This window comes from Lepidochelys olivacea, assembly GCF_965140295.1.
Source record: "Lepidochelys olivacea isolate rLepOli2 genome assembly, chromosome: 2".
Classification (NCBI taxonomy): domain Eukaryota; kingdom Metazoa; phylum Chordata; order Testudines; family Cheloniidae; genus Lepidochelys; species Lepidochelys olivacea.
The window spans coordinates 236159875-236174027 of record NC_140412.1 but is presented as its reverse complement, the minus strand read 5'-3'; the positions used below and the strand labels follow the sequence as shown (position 1 = coordinate 236174027).

Here is a 14153-nt window from a genome sequence, read left to right as displayed (position 1 = left end):
TGGATCTGGGGCAAAAATTGGGAATTGGTCCTGCTTTGAGCAGGGGGTTGGACTAGATGATCTCCTGAGGTCCCTTCCAACCCTGATATTCTATGAGTCTATTTCCTTTAATTAAGACTTGAAAAGGAGGATAGTTAATCAAAAGAAGCCCAGGGGCTCTAATTTTCCCAAGGAATTCCATGACGTGCTCTGTTGGCATCTCTTAATCCCTGTTGCTTAAAACAGATCATAGCATTCGTAATGTTCAGACAGTGCCACACCCCAGCAGTGCTGGGAGGCATAAGACAAAACAGAATACTTTGCTGCTTAAGAATGTGGCAATGCCATGAAGTGTTGTTGTTGTAGCATTGCACTTCCCAGTTGTGTGTGCTTGTGACTCCAAGCACAGAATGTCTTGAACATTACACCATTATACCCAGTAAATAGCAGTTGGCATACTTTATGGCAGTACGAATACAACTTTTATCCCCACTGGCTCTCATGTGAGCAGACAAACCATAGCACAGCTGGGATTCTCATTAAACTACAAAGGAGGAAATCAGGAATTTCCCTAGTGAGCATAGACTACTAGAGCATACTGTTTTTACACTTATATGGGATATGACTGTTTCTTCCAGAAATATTTGTAAGTGTCTTGCTTTACTGAAATATTTTCAAAGGACCTTGATGGTAAATTCTGTGAATAAGTGCTCACTAAGAATACATACACTGTCAGAGCTTGATAAACACCAGATGCCTACTAGCCACAGAATTAAATTTTATAATAGGGGGCAGATATGAAATATGCAGTGATGCCCACCATTGACCTGTAGAGGCCATGAAAACCCCAGCCCTTCTACCCCCAGCTGTTGGAAAGGGGTAGAATATTGGGATTTCTAGAAGGCTGGTCCCACTGGAACATGCTTTGGTGTATCTATCCTTTGTATCAGCCTCTGGCCATTTGACTGATACATTTGAAAATGAGACTTTTGTCTGTCTTTTCAGCACAACCCAGATCCTCCTCACTTACTATTCTAGCTTTCCCCTACTCTATAACAGATTGTGTTGTCTAGTGGCTAGAGGAGGCTCTGAGAGACAGGAGGATTCTGGGTACGAATCCAGACTGAGTCACAAATTCACTGTATGATCTTCAGGATGATCAGTTAACTTTTGTGTGTGTCTGGAAATCTAGCTGGAAAAATGGGTGAAAAGTAGATGCTGTACCCAAATTAAATTTTCCAGAGTAAGAAAATTAAAATGAAACTTAAGTAACAAGCTCTTTCCCAGAAGATCTCCACAGCAGCACTGGTGTGAATCAAGGACATGACGTTATGTGAGTTTGACTGTGGTTGTAGGGTGAGCTAATAATGGTAATCACAATTAACTTTAATCATAAATTGGTATAATAGAATATAATTGTAAAAATGTCAAGATGTGCATAGAAATGATCTGTCACATTTCAAAGAAAATTAATACAAGAATTCACAATACACTGGAAATTATATGTTTGCTCCAGTGTTCTCTTTAGATAGAATTAAAATAAAAATTATATGTTTGTCTCTTGGGCCTAAATTTTCAAAAATTAGTAGTGATTTTGGATACCTGAGTTTTTGGTTACCCAATTTAAGACGTGTTTAAAGGGGCCTAAATTTTAGAGAGCAGATGCTCAGCACTTTTTGAAAAACAGTCCTCTTTAAAGCTCTTCAGTTCGGACACTCAGAAATTGAGAAACGTGCGCACCCCACCACCCCAAATCACTAATTACTCTTCAAAGTGTAAGCCAGAGATCAGCTACCTTTGGCACGTGGCCCGTCAGGGAAATCTGCTGGCAGGCTGGGATAGTTTGTTTACCTGCAGCATCTGCAGGTTCGGCCGATCGCAGCTCCCACTGGCCACAGTTCACCATTTCAGGTCAATGTGGGCTGCGGGAAGCAGCAGCCAGCACGTCGTTCGGGCCACGTCGCTTCCCGCAGCCCCCATTGGCCTGGAACGGCGAACCACAGCTAGTGGGAGCTGTGATCGGCCAAACCTGCGGACGCTGAAGGTAAACGAACCGTCCAGGCCCGCCAGTGGATTTCCCTGATGGGCTGCGTGCCAAAGGTTGCCAGTCCCTGGTGTAAGCCCTTCTCTTTACATGTCCCATTAATAGCTCAATGGAGTGCTTACATTATTTTAAAATGAATTATTAGAGAGCACTAAACATACACAAATTTAATTATAGGAAAGAAGCAATTGTCCTGTAATAAGCCTAAAATGTGGTTTTCTTGTTTTACATTGTCCTATATAGTTATTAAAATGTAAAGTTACTGTTTCTTTCTAAAATGTTAGTTTACATTAAAAGTTCCAAATGAGTAACATACCTCTTGCTGTAATGTCCTACACACACTACAAATGTCATGAAGTCAATAGAAATGAAATCCTGGCCCTACTGAAGTCAATGGGATTTTTGCCATTGACTTCAGCAGAGCCAGGATTTCAGCCTAGGAGTTTTGCCTGTGTAATGATTGTAAGGTCAGGCCCAAAGCTATATCACTGTTAGTGAGATATGTGTGCAACAAAATGTATTTGTGCTTGTTTTTGTTTTCAGCTGCCATAGTACTGGGGAGTTATTTGTGGGGCCAAAATAAGACAAGACCTGGTCTTCTCAGGGTTTCCACTCCTGCATGGTAGAAATGCAGCATGAAAACTGGGCCTCACATTATTTCAGCCCACCGAGGCAAAAAACAAGAGGGAAAAATGAAGATCACAAATGTCCATACAGTACAGAAATATGCAGATTTCTACGGGGACTACATGCACAGCCCGAAGAAGTGATGTTACCTTTTTGGATCCTGGAACATAAAAACATTTTAAATTAAAACAGCATAATTTTATTATGCCATATAATACAAGAAAATCCCCCACTAGAGTTCTTGTGACAGCCAACCTGAACTTTGCTGTTATGGTTTATGATGTCACTAGAACCTCTCCATGGAGCTACATTATTTATCCTTGTTTTAAAGGATTGCTTACCCCCTGCTTTCATTAAGGGTGTGTGTGGTGGGTCAGTCTAATTACTTCAGTTTTAAATGTATAAAATACCCCAATGAACTAATAAAAAATAAATATATAACAAGTAGTTCTGGAAATCATTTATACTATATGGTCTAGAATCCATAATAGCCAAACTCATTTGAGCTAAATTCTGCTCTCGTTTACACTAGTGTAAATTTGAAGTTACTCCATTAGCTTCAATGGAATTACTTCAGTTTTATGCCTGTAAGATCAGATTATATGGTTCAGTTATTTCAAGGGGACTTTTACCTGCATAAAGGCTATAGGATTGGCCAATGTATGCTGTCATATCATTAAATATGCTTCAAAAGTACTGTAAAATGTATTTAATAAAATTATATAGGTTTAATTATTTGCCCTAAACAGATGTTTCTTAGTGGTAGAGAGTCCAGATCACTCCACTTTTCAGCACAGAGTTCAGAATTGTATGGTTCACAGCACAGTGTTACATTGCTATCCTAGCTGACAGATAATCCTGATTCTCCTCCTCTTTATTCATGCAATGAAATGTGGAGGTTAAATCTTTGCTACTAATGGTTGAAGTGCATTCAGAATGCTCTGTCTTCTCTCTTCTTTGCAAGATGAAACTGCTCATACAATGATGTGAGGGAGTGGAAGGTTAATCTACAGTAGAGTGGAGAAACACAATATAACATTGTTTTAGTAAGTATACTGGTCAGTACAATTACAACAAAGTGTGATGTTTTCGAAAGATGAGTTCTTTAGCACGCAAGCTCTCTGTGAATAAGATTAAACTGTAGTTATCGAGAAGAAACCCTAGGAATAACATAATAGTTTCTCTGCAGAGGAGATAGTGGTTAAAAAAATTTATTAGATCATCCAGGCCATATCTCTGAAATGTCAGATTGCTTCCTATTATAATAAGTATAGTACTATTAAGTAGACTTTTTTTTTCCTTTTTGAGATTTTAGCATTGCATCAAATGTTAAATTTTCCTCTAAAGGCCAGTATTAGTGGTACTCTGTAGAGCTTTTCAATAAAATTAGTTTCTATTCTGCCATTTAATTTTTTTAACTATGTTTAAGGCCACAACAAAACATAGATGTCTGTACAAGATGGGACAAAACAGATTTGTAGAGCTGGTGACCCTATTTCCTGGTCAAGAGCAATTTCAACAAAAAACCCACTTAGAAGTGAATTTTTAGCACCTATGTAGTAAGAGAGAAAAACTCTTGGGGTAATGCTAACAACGTAATTATAATGAAATATAGTAAATGCACTAAAATAACAATTGAAATAGTAAAAAGAAAAGGAGGACTTGTGGCACCTTAGAGACTAACAAATTTATTTGAGCAAATAAATGCTCAAATAAATTTGTTAGTCTCTAAGGTGCCACAAGTCCTCCTTTTCTTTTTGCGGATACAGACTAACACGGCTGCTACTCTGAAAATTGAAATAGTGATCACCAGACACATTTGGGGTGAAATTTACCCATGGTGCAGAGGTCCAGTGCAAGACTCTACATCACTTAAACCTCAATAGAGGGTGTGCTGGGAGTGTGCTGACAAAGGGTGTGTCTACAAAACAAGCACTATGGCTCTAGTGTAGACACTTGCTACAGCAATGAAAGGGGTTTCTCAGTAAATTACCCGCTCAAGAGGTGGTAGCTAGGTTGACAGAAGAATTCTTCCATTGAGCTAGCTGTGTCTGCAGTAGGGGTTAGGCCAACCTAACTATGTCACACAGAGCGTGCAATTTTTCACAGCCCTGAGCAATGTAGCCAGTTCAACCTAAGTTTTAGGTGTAGACCAGGCCAGATGATCCACATAAACATTTCGTTCACCCTGTTGCTGTGTTAACGTGTGCAATTCAGAGGATTAGCATAGCCAAAACAAGAGAAGAGCTTACACAAGGCACTAGTGAAGAAGATGATAAATAGCTAAAATGTAGTGCCAGTAAAAAAAGCAATTCCTGAATTATGCTACCTGGTGGTAATGTATTTGTTAGAACAGAAAATATGTGAAATGCTGTAAGCCTTACTGACACTTGTTGAACATATTTTTCCATTTTTAAAATGTTCCATTTTTATTACAAGGCACTTCCTCCTTGCTCTTACAGTCATTCAGAGATATTATGCTTGTGTTTACTTGCTTACAACCAGCAAAGAAAGAAATATCATTTCAGTATTTTTCTATAGAGACAGTGACTTGATTTTTCACTTGCAGTTCCCATTGATTTCAACATGAACTGTATGTGCTGAACACTTCTGAAAATTGGGGCCCTAAAGTCCTAATCTTACTGACTCTTTCCTGGGCTACCTCATCCACTAATCAACCAAAATCATTTGTATAAGCCATTTAGCTGTAGACAGTTTGTGTCTTGGCCTGTCATAAAATACAAATGTATAACTGAGATCAAAATGCTTAATACTATGATTTGTTGAAATATCTGTGAAGTGAGAAGACCAACAACATTTCAGGATCTCATATGATTACACCAGTTTATAGTGCTTTAAATCAGACTTCAGGCTTAAACTCCCAACATGAGAGCTGTACACTTGCATTGCTTTTGTATATTACATTTTCTGTAGACACATTAAAATAAGAAGCATTTCTAATGGCATGACATAACATTGGCCAGTCCTATAGTCTTTACGCAGGCAAACCTCCCCTTGAAATAATTGAACGATAATCTGATCTCAGTTACACTGCCATAAATCTGAAGTAACTCTATTGGAGCTAATGGAATTACTTCAGACTTACATTGGTATAAATGAGAGCGTAATTTAGCCCAGTGTTCAGTCTTCAAACAATATTTTCAAAGTAAAAGGGATGCATTTTTTTTAATGACATGTTATCCATTACAATGCTATCTTTTTGTAGAAGCCAGTGCAAGAAAAATTACTTCCTGTTTTAAATATGATGGGTAAATAAACTGTATTTCCACAAAATATTCATCCTGAAACTGCAGAGAACATATCATCTTTTTAAAATACTGAATTTAAGTACATTTTTTTAAAAAAATCAATTTTAAATCTAAATTTAATTGATTTGCAAACCTAGAGTGGAACTGTGCTTTTGCTGTAGCCCCTGGGCAAGGGGCAGCATGTGGTTGCACTGCCCTTGGAGCAGACTGGAAGGCACGTGGAGAGAATTGTATGCTAGAGTTTTTACCTTGGTTAATTGATGGCGATTGATTTTTTGTTAGCTACCTCTAATTAATTGGAAAATCCTAGAATCATAGGACTGGAAGGGATCTGAAGAGGTCATCAAGTCCAGTCCCCTGCACGCATGGCAGGACTAAGTTGTATCCAGACCATTCCTGACAGGTGTTTGTCTAACCTGCTCTTAAAAATCTCCAGTGATGGAGATTCCACAGCCTCCCTACGCAATTTATTCCAGTGCTTAACCACCCTGACAGTTAGGAAGTTTTTCCTAATGTCCAACCTCAACCTGAATTAACTTGAAATAAAAATGGTAATGTAAACAAGCCTTGAGAATCTCAATCAGCTCTTTGGGTTCCCCTTCATTTTATGGGAGAAGTAGTCTGAGCCAAACCTATACATGGTGCAGCATAACTCCTGTGGTGCACTGGCATAGACACACTAGGCAGTGTGGAGCCAAGGCTTTACCCACTCCCAACCTCAGAGATCTCAAACTCAAATCATCACAAGGACCACATGAGGACTAGTACATTGACCTGAGGGCCGCATCACTGAAACCTTTTCATACAATGATACAAAAGTACAGTCAAAAATGAAGAGTAATATAGTATGCTGTTAAGTCAATGTATTAACTTTTTAAAAACTGTAATGCGAAAAGTCAGTGCTAATTTTGACAGTCATTTCATTTTTGGCCACTTAGCTGGCAGCGTTTTGCATCAACCAGAGCATCCATATTAGGTTTGACATTCTGAGATGAAACCAATCTCAATGTTGCTTGCAAATGTTAATCAGTGAGATTTGACCTTAACACAGATTTGTTAATCTTCGTGGAAGAGAGAAACTGTTCACATATATATATGTATTTCCAAACATTGCCATTAGCCTTGCGGAAGCAGCGGGAGCTGTCATGGGGTCTGATAGGGACTGATGGGCTAAGAGCCCTTGGCTGTGAGCATGCACTGATCCTCATAGAAGGCAACTGGCAGCACCTTTCAGCCTCAGGTCACAGCCCATAACAGCAAGGGCCTGGGATGCGGGTTTTGAATCCCTCCCCCCTTTGGGTCATCTCTCTGTTAGAACTTCCTTTCTACGGAGCTGAGGTGCCATCTCCTCCTACTGATACCAGTGGGATCTCTGGGTGCTTAGCACCTTTCAGAACAGACTCTGATAGCATGTGCATTGCAACAAAGCTCTGAAGCCAAGGGGAATGACAGGTATGATTCAGATCACGCCACAGATGCCCAGATAAACAACCCCCTCTCCCAGACTGCTCCAAGTTAATCCCCCCTCTGGGTCTTCCTGTGCATCCTGGCTCCTGTGTATCTCTGCTAGACTGTAAGCTGTTTGAGGTCTTACCAAGCACATTGCTGGCACCTAATGAAAAGAGGGGTGTTACCTAAGGTGACCAGATGTCCTGATTTTATAGGGACAGTCCCGATATTTGGGGCTTTTTCTTACATAGGCTCCTATTACCCCCCCCCACCTCCTGTCCCGATTTTTCACACTTGCTATCTGGTCACCTTAGTGTTACCATAGCCACAAGAGGTATCTAGCAACACTTCAGTACGTGCCCCGCCCCTGCCCTACCTCTTCCCACCCCTTCCCTGCACTGGTCCCACCTCTTCCCCGCCTCCTCTTCTGAGCACACCGCATCCCCGCTCCTCTCACTCCCTCCTGGACAGTCCTAAGCGCTGCCAAACAGCTGTTTGGCAGCAGGAAGCGCTGGGAGGTAGGCAGAGGAGCAGGGACGCAATGCGCTCATGGGAGGGCACGGGGTGAGGAGCGGGGGTGGGGGGTGTCGGCGCCTATGGCGGGCCGCAGGAAATAACTCCGTGGGGCCACGTGTTTGAGACCCCTGCCCTACCTCATCTTGCCCACCCACCCGCTTGCTGAAGGCACGAGTATAGCAGCACTGTGGAGGCTTCTCTCTTCCTCATGCTGCTACCTGCATTCTGGTATCCTTATTGCCTTGCAAAGCCACACAAGCCCCGCCACAATAAGGCCAGTGGCGTAGCCAGGTGGAGAAAAAGGGGGAGCGGAGATAAAAAAGGCGCCACCCGCTTGTACTCACCCGGCGGCGCTCCGGGTCTTCAGCGGCACTTCGGTGTCAGGTCCTTCACTCACTCCAGTCTTCGATGGCACTGAAGGACACGCCCTCCCCCCCCCCCCGCCCCGCCAACGAAGTGCCTCCGAAGACCGGAGCGAGTGAAGGACCCGATGCCGAAAAGCCACTGAAGACCCGGAGTGCTGCCTGACCGGCCACCGAAGACCCAGAGCACCGCCGGGTGAGTAAAAATTAAAAAGGTGCCAATACATTAAAAAGGCACCACTTGTGCTTGGTGAGGGAGCAGCCACTGCCCCGCTCCCCCACTAGCTGCGCTACTGAATAAGGCCTGTACTTCTAAGGCATTGTTTATGTAATGGACTCAGTTTACAGGAGAAGTGCTAAATTATATCTGTTAATGTGTATGGTTCTTGTAAGATTATTGCCAACTTTATAATTGTTTCCAGCACTCTGGTAATTTTTCATTAGTTGTCCTGAAAAGCAGCAGCCAGTAGATCATCAAACCTGCATTTTATGTTTTTTATTCAGTTGTATCCATATCTAAGAAGGTAGATCATGGCCATGAAGTAGAAGATATTGTAACTGTTTGTTACCATATAGCACACAAAGCAGAAATGTAAATATTTGTACACACCTTCGGCACAGATGGAGCAATCAAAATTCACAGAAAACTCTCTCAAGCAAATCAGATTTATTTTTTTTTAATGTAGAGAGCCCATACAAATTTTCAATTAAAGCTGAGAATCACATCTCCCTCATTTTTCCCTAATCTTCTCTACCACCCTTTCAATGAGTGATTTAAAAAAATAGCGTGGAATGGGATCTGCCTTACACAGGCAGTTTGCTTTTGTGCTTTCATGTTTGAAAGACATTGACTTAAGTAACTTATCTACATTTCTGTTTTTGATCAAGCTTTTGATCAGAACAGTACACTGTTTTTTATTTTTAACAGAAAAACATAACTGAAGGATATTGTAGGATCTTCCCAGCTGAATGTCAAGTATATAGTTCAGTTCACCCTCCTTGTCATTCAGGAGAATGTATTCTAGCCATTGTATTTGACTCATCCCTCTCTCTAAAGTAGACCCATATATCCAGGCCATGTCCAAGTCTTTCCTACATCTTCACTTCTACCTACATAATTCAAAAGAGTCAACATTTTCTTTCCATCGAGATTGCCAAGGCTCTTGTTCAGCCCTAATCATTTAGTGCCTTGACTAATGTAATTCCCTCCTTTCTGGCCTGGACCCCAGCCATATTGCCCCCTGAAGTCCATTCAAAAAGCAGCTTCTAGGATCTTCTTTCTAGCTTTATCACTATGACTACATTATCCCTTTCTTTGGTCCCCTCCTTACACAGTATCAAACACAATTTTTTGTTTGAGTGATTGTCCATATAGATTTAATTCTTGGTTTACATGCACACCATGCATATGAGATCAGATTCTTTTGGAAAGCGGTATCCACTGGAGCCATGCTTCTACCCCAGAGTCTCCCCACACAGTGGCATAAGGGGTTGCTGTGATAACCCAGGAATGTATGTTCGTAGTTCAAATTATTCCTTCCAATGTGCATTACTTTGTATTTGTCAACAGTGAATTGCACCTGCCTTCTTGCAGCTGATTCACTTAGATTTGTTAAGTTCCTCCAGAGCTCCTCATAGTTTTCTTTAGCATTCACTAACCTAAGTAATTTTGTGTTGTCACCTCACATCCACACCTTTTTTGGGATCATGAATAAATATAAACGTAGCAAACAACCCAGTCTTGGTATGGGTTCATGGGGCCACCCAACTGTTAACTTTCTCCCTTCTTCCTTCTCACAAATTTCTCTGAAGACAAAATATGACCCACCCAGCTCAACAGGTGGGAAATTTAATAGGGTCTGCAGGGTGCTTGACAGCCTCAGAAGGAAGTGGAGTAGAGGGCCCTCCTCCCCAGGGGCTCTCGGTCAACCATTGGCCAGCTAGAGGAAGATAGGAGACCGTTGGCTCTTTGCTCTTTATAGGGGGGTTGTTGCCAAATGTTCCAATTCATCTTAACTCACCCTCCCTCCCCATAGTTTTGTGTAAGAGCTGTGGTTTTTAGGATGCTGAGGGTTTGACTGGTTGCCTGCTTTGGAGGTTAGGAAGGATATTTTCCCAGTGGGACCAAATTGGCAGAGGCCTGGTAGGTGTTTTCACTTTTGTCACAGCATCATGAAGGCAGCATTTTTAAATAAAAATAGGACTTAGAAATTAATATTAGTAATATGTATGAACATTTTGTTTATCATGACTTGTGGCTGGTGTCCAGTACAGATAAAAGGGGGGTGGGGAGAAAGGCCAGAAATAAGGGCCTTGGATTTTGCTGGTGTACATGAGTGTGATACAGGAGGGCCAGGGAGCAGTGGGAGAGTGCTGGAGGGGAAATATATAAGCTCAAGGCTAATTAAGGCGTGGTTCCCTGTAGACTAGGGAAGGTGGCTGCAGGTTAATTGGAGCACCTGCAGTCAATTAAGGCCCTGTTAGAAACCTAATAAAACCCCCTGCATCAGGCAGACAGAGGAAGAGAAAGGACAACGGACTGGAGCGTGGAGATGTGTTGAGAAATTTGGAAGACCTGAGAATTGAAGTAAGGGAGACCCTGCCCCAGCAGGACAGGGAGATTCCCTTCCCCCCAGCATCTAAGGACCGAGGGTAACCCTACCTAAGGAGGACGAGGGTAAGAAACCCACAGGGGTTGAGAGGGACCTGGGACTCAGAGCGAGGAGCAAACCCAGACCTCCTTCCCCGCTTCCCTCCTCTACCACCTTCCCAGGCTAGTAGCGGGGCCCTCAGCACCCAAGAGCAGGGGCAAAGGGTGGCATCTTATCTCCCTGTCAAGAAAAGCACAGGACCCACCAGACTAAAATCGGCCATCTTGCCACAATGAGTTTATGGGAAAATGGGAGCCCTGAAGACTTTGCAGTCAAAGGTCCCTCTTCAGTATTTTCTGTCCCCTTCACAGTGGAGAAAGTGAGAGGATTCAGTAGAATCAGCTGAATCCTAAAGGTATGTTGAGTCTATACTGGGTTATGGGCTACATGATGGGAATCCTGAAATCCCTGCACTGGATCCACTTAAATGGCTGGTACAGGGAGACAGGGCAGATAGCTCCCTTCTCCAGAATTGAGTTAATAAAGTTGCGGACTGCTTCTTATATCCATCTCTGTTGTCCTCATTCACCTGTGAGTCCTAATGAATTGGTGCAATGTCACAAGTGCACAGCTCTCTCTCTCCCTCATTTTTCCCTAATCTTCTCTACCACCCTTTCTGCTCCTCACTACAGTTTAGGCCCTGGTCTACACTAGGACTTTAGGTCAAATTTAGCAGTATTAAATTGATGTAAACCTGCACCCGTCCACATGATGAAGCCCTTTTTTTTTACTTAAAGGGCTCTTAAAATCGATTTCCTTACTCCACCCCTGACAAGTGGATTAGCGCTTAAATCGGCCTTGCTGGGTCAAATTTGGGGTACTGTGGACACAGTTCGATGGTATTGGCCTCCGGGAGCCATCCCAGAGTGCTCCATTGTGACCGCTCTGGATAGCACTCTCAACTCAGATGCACTGGCCAGGTAGACAGGAAAAGAACTGCGAACTTTTGAACCTCATTTCCTGTTTGGCCAGCGTGGCAAGCTGCAGGTGACCATGCAGGGCTCGTCAGCAGAGGTGACCATGCAGGGCTCGTCAGCAGAGGTGACCAGGCTGGAGTCCCAGAATAGCAAAAGAGCTGCAGCATGGACTGAACGGGAGGTACGGGATCTGATCACTGTATGGGGAGAGGGATTCGTGCTATCAGAACTCCGTTCCAGTTTTCGAAATGCCAAAACCTTTGTCAAAATCTCCCAGGGCATGAAGGACAGAGGCCATAACAGGGACACGAAGCAGTGCTGCGTGAAACTTAAGGAGCTGAGGCAAGCCTACCAGAAAACCAGAGAGGCGAACGGCCGCTCTGGGTCAGAGCCCCAAACATGCCACTTCTATGATGAGCTGCATGCCATTTTAGGGGGTTCAGCCACCACTACCCCAGCCGTGTTGTTTGACTCCTTCAATGGAGATGGAGGCAACACGGAAGCAGGTTTTGGGGACGAAGAAGATGATAGCTCACAGTAAGCAAGAGGAGAAACCGGTTTTCCTGACAGCCAGGAACTGTTTCTCACTCTGGACCTGGAGCCAGTACCCCCCAAACCCACCCAAGGCTACCTCCTGGACCCGGCAGGCGGAGAAGGGACCTCCGGTGAGTGTACCTTTTTAAAATACTATACATGGTTTAAAAGCAAGCATGTGAAAGGATTAATTTGCCCTGGCATTCGCGGCTCTCCTGGATGTACTCCCAAAGCCTTCACAAAAGGTTTCTGGGGAAGGCAGCCTTATTGCATCCTCCATGGTAGGACTACTTTACCACTCCAGGCCAGTAGCACGTACTCGGGAATCATTGTACAACAAAGCATTCAGTGTCTGTTTGCTGGCATTCAAACAACATCCGTTCTTTATCTCTCTGTGTTATCCTCAGGAGAGTGAGATATCATTCATGGTCACCTGGTTGAAATAGGGTGCTTTTCTTCAGGGGACACTCAGAGGTACCCGTTTCTGCTGGGCTGTTTGCCTGTGGCTGAACAGAAATGTTCCCTGCTGTTAGCCACGGGGCGGGGGTAGGGTTGAGGGGGTAACCACGCGGTGGGAGGAGGCAAAATGTGACCTTGTAATGAAAGCACATGTGCTATGTATGTAATGTTAACAGCAAGGTTTACCCTGAAAGAGTATAGCCATTGTTTTATAAAATGTCTTTTTAAATACCGCTGTCCCTTTTTTTTTTTTTCTCCACCAGCTGCATGTGTTTCAATGATCACAGGATCTTCTCCTTCTCAGAGGCTAGCAAAGATTAGAAAGAAAAAAAACGCACTCGTGATGAAATGTTCTCTGAGCTCATGCTGTCCTCCCATGCTGACAGAGCACAGACGAATGCGTGGAGGCAAATAATGTCAGAGTGCCGGAAAGCACAAAATGACCAGGAGGAGAGGTGGCCGGCTGAAGACAGGGCTGAAGCTCAAATGTGGCGGCAGCGTGATGAGAGGAGGCAGGATTCAATGCTGAGGCTGCTGGAGGATCAAACCAATATGCTCCAGTGTATGGTTGAGCTGCAGCAAACGCAGCTGGAGCACAGACTGCCGCCACAGCCCCTGTGTAACCAACTACCCTCCTCCCCAAGTTCCATAGTCTCCTCAGCCGGATGCCCAAGAACGCGGTGGGGGGGCCTCTGGCCAGCCAGCCACTCCACCACAGAGGATTGCCCAAAAACCAGAAGGCTGGCATTCAATAAGTTTTAAAGTTGTAAACTTTTAAAGTGCTGTGTGGCATTTTCTTTCCCTCCTCCACCACTCCTCCTGGCCTACCTTGGTAGTCATCCCCCTATTTGTGTGATGAATGAATAAAGAATGCATGAATGTGAAGCAACAATGACTTTATTGCCTCTGCAAGCGGTGATTGAAGGCAGGAGGGGAGGATAGTTAGCTTACAGGGAAGTAGAGTGAACCAAGGGACGGGGGGTTTCATCAAGGAGAAACAAACAGAACTTTCACACCGTAGCCTGGCCAGTCATGAAACTGGTTTTCAAAGCTTCTCTGATGCGGACCGCGCCCTCCTGTGCTCTTCTAATCACCCTGGTGTCTGGCTGTGCATAACCAGCAGCTAGGCAATTTGCCTCAACCTCCCACCCTGCCATAAACATCTCCCCCTTACTCTCACAGATATTTTGGAGCGCACAGCAAGCAGTAATAACAGTGGGAATATTGGTTTCACTGTGGTCTAAGCGAGTCAGTAAACTGCGCCAGCGTGCTTTTAAACGTCCAAATGCACATTCTACCACCATTCTGCACTTGCTCAGCCTGTGGTTAAACGGCTCCTGACTACT

At 43.6% G+C, this 14153-nt stretch overlaps 1 protein-coding gene across 1 annotated transcript in view; it reads left to right on the top strand.

Annotated features, from left to right (window-relative positions):
• The window catches only part of PRTFDC1 (phosphoribosyl transferase domain containing 1), a 65410-nt gene that overhangs the window by 25953 nt on the left and 25304 nt on the right, over positions 1 to 14153 (top strand). The gene's annotated exons all lie outside the window — the stretch shown is intronic.